The 4876-nt window shown below is 38.0% G+C and overlaps 1 non-coding gene across 1 annotated transcript; it reads right to left on the reverse strand.

The window, feature by feature from the left end:
• Window positions 1-2835: 2835 nt before the first annotated feature.
• On the reverse strand, window positions 2836-2942 carry LOC122070743. Its single transcript, XR_006137951.1, has one exon. It is a non-coding gene; the product is annotated as a small nucleolar RNA R71 (small nucleolar RNA).
• Window positions 2943-4876: the final 1934 nt, after the last annotated feature.

The raw sequence follows: 4876 nt of genomic DNA on the forward strand, positions 1-4876 counted from the left end.
CGATCTTGGCGAAAAAACTACCGTTTCTTTCCAACATCCTCCATTCCTTGGGGATTGATGAGCACATTTATGTGTGAAATTTAGGGTAGTAAAACATGCATTTTACATATTTAGAATGGAGCTACCTTGGGTTTTACTCTCTTTTTGCAGGTTTTATATTTTCAAGGCTTTAAGGATTATCGGGCGCTATATCTTCAATTTTACACGTAAAGAGGTCTTATTTCTTTTCATGGTTGAGAAGAGGACGAAATTCTGAGCAAGATGGACGTGTTCAATTAAAAGTACACATTCGTTTGGTCACCCGTACAAATGATTATTCTTTTCGGGTCAGAAAAAGAATAATGGATCAGAACTGAACCGAGATGCAGAACCAACCCGTTTGTAATTGTCCCAGAGGTACAAGGAATACTTCAAATACCAACAAGGATCAATGGACCACATCCTTAAGTGATTAAAGATTTGTTTTTGGTAACAACAACTACCTAGCGTAGTTGGTGAGCTATAGTGTACAAAATTCCCTTGCTCACCAAGAGGTCTCAAGTTCGAATCTCATGGTTGTTTTTTTAAGAGAATTTTGTTGAAGATATCCTGCTTTTCACTCACTTAAAGCACTAAGGGCATGGAGGGGATTTCCACATCAAATTAGAAGCAAGGAAAATCGTGGAAGCAAGAAGAGAAGAAAAAAAAAGGAAAGAGAAAAAAAGGGGAGAAATAAAGATTGTCCAAATCTTCTCTCTCCTCCACATCATCACCAAAATATTATCCAAATCACACAAAGCAAGAAGAAAATCGTCCCTAGGAGAGAGAAAAAGAAGAAAAATAAATTAGAAAAAAAAAAAGGAAAGAAAATAAGCAAAAAATTATAGGAAATTTCTCAAAATTTATTTCTCTCTTCTCTCTCCTCCATCTTAGCACTTTTGGACTCAAAAGATCTCACAATCAATTGTGGGTTTCTCTCTTTTAGGAAAGAGAAAATTGTTACCCTACCTCTCCATTCCCTATAAATACAGCTCATGTAAGAGGAGGAGACACAATTCATTATTCTTCTAGTTTTTTTTTAGTTGCTCTCTCTCTCCCTCTCTCTCTTTAGTTTTAGTTCTTCTCTATTTTTGCTTTAATCACTTTTGTAATAGTTTTTTTTATGTCAATTAATGCAAGCACTCTTTTATTTTTATTCAGTTCTTTTTATGTTTATGATTTATGCAATTGAGTTGTAATTTTTTAAGTTATAGTTCTAGGCTTAGATCTAGGTCACAAGATCACGAGCCGTGGAGCAATTTTTTTTCAAGTTCAAGCATTGATTCAAGTAAGTAGGCTCCTTCAGTAGTCTTCTCTCCCCCCTCTCATTCCCTCTTCTGACTACCCTTTCTTTCTTAATTTAGGATTTTTATTTGCAGTCGTTACATTATTGTTATCCCTTTCCCCCAAGGTTCATGGCTAGTGTATGTGTTGGCTTTGCCCCTCCTAGCCATAGAACCATCAATTTATTGTTTTTATTTTAATTGTCTCCCTTTCCCTAAAGCCAAGTAGAGTAACCCTTGTAAGAGTGACTCTCTGGTCAAGTAGGGAAGCTCATATTATGATGCATCCCTCGGGTTAAGTAGAGAAACCTACTTGTGAGTCTCTCTCTAGCTTTATCCCCTTTCTTTTACTTTATTTTTATTGCAGCTTTATTTTTTTCCTTTATTATTATTTTTTTTAATTGCGTGGGTTGTTTATTTTCAGTTATTTATTTATTTAATTTTAATTGCGTGGCTTGCGTCTTTAAATTCTTAGATGACGAATGGTTAGGACGTTATTTTAGATACATATGTTTAGGACGGTAATTAGAATTAGATCACAACCATTAATTAGTTCACTTTCGCATTATTAAAAGAAATAAAAAAATAAAGTGGCTGCTCTCCCTGTGTTCGACCCGTAGCTACACTGATCCGTACGCTTGCGGTTACATTTTAAATCTCAAACAAGTTTTTGGCGCCGTTGTCGGGGAGACAGTTCCATGTTATTTTTCACTTTCTTTTGGTAAATCGGAGTGCTTTGTTTGCTTTGTTTTATATTTTTCCTTTTCTTTTATTGAATTCCTGAGAAGAACAACTTGCAATAATAGTTGTATCAGTGGAGGTCGCCATGCCTCACAGTATGATAAAGACAGGTTTCGCCCTGTAGCAGTATCTCAGGAATTGACTTGAGCAACCCCGGATCCCTGCCGGTAAGCTCTCAAAAAGCAAAAAAAATAAAAAATAAAAAAAAAAATAAAAAAAATCATCAAAAAAATCATCAAAAAAAAAAGTTTTGCTATCCATTCTTTTGTGCTTGTCTTACTTTAGTTGTGGGTAGTTTTTCTGTTGCATGAGTGTTAAGTGGGTACGTAATACTAAGAATCGGTTAGAAAGAAGAGATCCAACAAGTAGTGACCCTATACGTTTGCTCTCTTTAAAACCCTTCAATATGGGAGACCAACAGCAAAACCCTTCACCTAAATCTCTGAAAGATAGGTTCTACCCTTCTAGAACAGCCCAACCTTCCTGCATAGTTCTACCACAAGCCCAGGGCAATAATTTTGAACTCAAATCTCAATACATCACTATGTTGCCCCACTTCCATGGGTTGACCTCTGAGGATGCATACCTATTTCTAAGGGAATTTGAAGAGGTATGTGTTCTAATTAAGATCCAACAGCTTTCTGATGATGCTGTTAAGCTTAGGTTTATCACTTTTTCATTGAAAGACCAAGCTAAGAAGTGGTTGTATGGATTACCCACAAATTCCATAACCTCATGGGAACAGTTCACAGTTGTCTTCCTTAAGAAGTTTTTCCCAACTCATAAGACCAATAAGCTTAGAAGTGATATCCTTCAGTTTAGGCAAAAGCCTAGTGAGTCATTTTCCAAACTTATGGAGAGATTCAAGGATTTACTCCAAGAATGCCCTCACCATGGCCTTAACCTATGACATTTATGTCAAATAATTTATGAGGGTATTGATTACCCAACTAAACAAATGATAGAGTCTATGTGCCCTGAGGGATTCACATCCTTTACAGATGAAGGAAAGGCATGGGAATTCTTACTTGACTTAGCTGACAAAACCCGTGAGTGGGAATCAACCCAAGAGAGTGAAAGAACCATAGGAGGAAAAGGATATTTTGTGGATGGGATAGTAGCCAAGGAAGCCCATTTGGATAGCCTAATCAAGAGGATTGAGGCTATTGTTCCTAGAGAGCCATCATCAGTCAATTTGGTTAAGATTTGTGCTTGGTGCCAATCCCCTGGACATGTCATAGAAGAATGCCCCAACACCTCTGGGGGCACTTCTAATGATAGTGTTAATGCCTTATACCAAAATAATCCATATAGTAACACATATAATCCAGGATGGAGAAATCACCCAAATTTCTCTTGGAATCAGGGCAACCAAGCAGGACCTTCCAATTTCTATAATCAAGGTCAACCTGGACCCCAAAGGCCTCCCTTTGCACAACAATCTTTTTCTCAAAATACTTTTCCTAGGTCAAATGTAGGACCTCAAGCGAGTTTTCCTAGGGCCCCTCTTCTATCATCTTATCAGCAATCCCCTGGGTTTACCAACACTGGAGAGGCAAGTAGAATAAGTGACTTGGAAAAAAATATGGCCCTCCTCATGACAAGCCATCAAAATCTTACGAGAGAACTTACCCAAGTTGTCTCAATTATGCGTGAGAGGGAGAAGGGAACTTTACCCAGTCAACCAGAGCCTAACCCTAGGCATCATTAGCTTGTTGGTTTACAAGGACCAACTAATGCACCACTGAATATAGTACAAGGTCAGACTCAACAAGGGCCCTCTAACCAATGCAATGTTGTTTATGCCCTTAGGAGTGGTAGAGATTACCTACAGAGCGTTCCTAAATCTTCCCCATCTATTACTCCTGTTAACTCTTCTTCAGTTGAGGACACAAATGTGCCTCTTGTTCCAGGTTCGTCTGATGAACCTAAAGATTTTTCTGAAACTAAAGATGATTTGGTTGAGGAAACCAAAAATGATTCTTTTGAACAGGGGCAAATCCCTAACAGTCCTTATGTTCATCCTGTCCCATTTCCTAATCGCTTGGTAAACAAAAAGAAGACTGCTTCCATGGACAAAATTTTAGAAGTCTTCAAAAAGGTAGAAGTAAACATCCCTCTTTTGGATGCCATATCCCAGATCCCCGCCTATGCAAAGGTACTGAAAGATTTGTGTACTCACAAACGTATCACTAGTGTGCCCAAAAAGGCGTTCTTGGCAGGTAACATTAGTTCCATAATTACTCAGCCTATAGCAGCCAAGTATAAGGATCCAGGGAGCCCTTATCAGCAATCCCCTGGGTTTACTCAGCCTATAGCAGCCTATATCTTGTGTCATAGGCAACACCTATATTGAGCATGCCTTACTTGACCTTGGCGCAAGTGTGAATCTTTTACCTTACCATGTGTACAAGCAACTAGGATTGGGAGAATTGAAAGCAACTGGAACTACTCTTCAGTTGGCAGATAGGTCTGTTAAGATTCCTAAAGGGATGGTTGAGGATGTCTTACTAAAGGTGGGGGAATTTATTTTCCCTGTTGATTTCATTGTGTTAGATACTAAGCCCTTCTCAACCAAGGATGAGATCCCAATAATTCTAGGAAGACCATTCTTGGCTACCAGTAATGCATTAATCAATTGCCGGAATGGTTTCCTAAGATTATCTTTTGGTAACCAAACTGTTGAGTTTAACATGTTTAGGATTGGCAAGCAACCACATATGGAAGAAGAGATCAATATGCTTGAGGATTTTCTAGATTTTTCTGATGATTTAGTTACCAACTTTGATATTGATTTTGATTCAGAATTCCAAGAGTGCATGGATGAGTTGGAT

Source organism: Macadamia integrifolia, unplaced genomic scaffold (assembly GCF_013358625.1).
Source record: "Macadamia integrifolia cultivar HAES 741 unplaced genomic scaffold, SCU_Mint_v3 scaffold99, whole genome shotgun sequence".
Taxonomy (NCBI): Eukaryota; Viridiplantae; Streptophyta; class Magnoliopsida; order Proteales; family Proteaceae; genus Macadamia; species Macadamia integrifolia.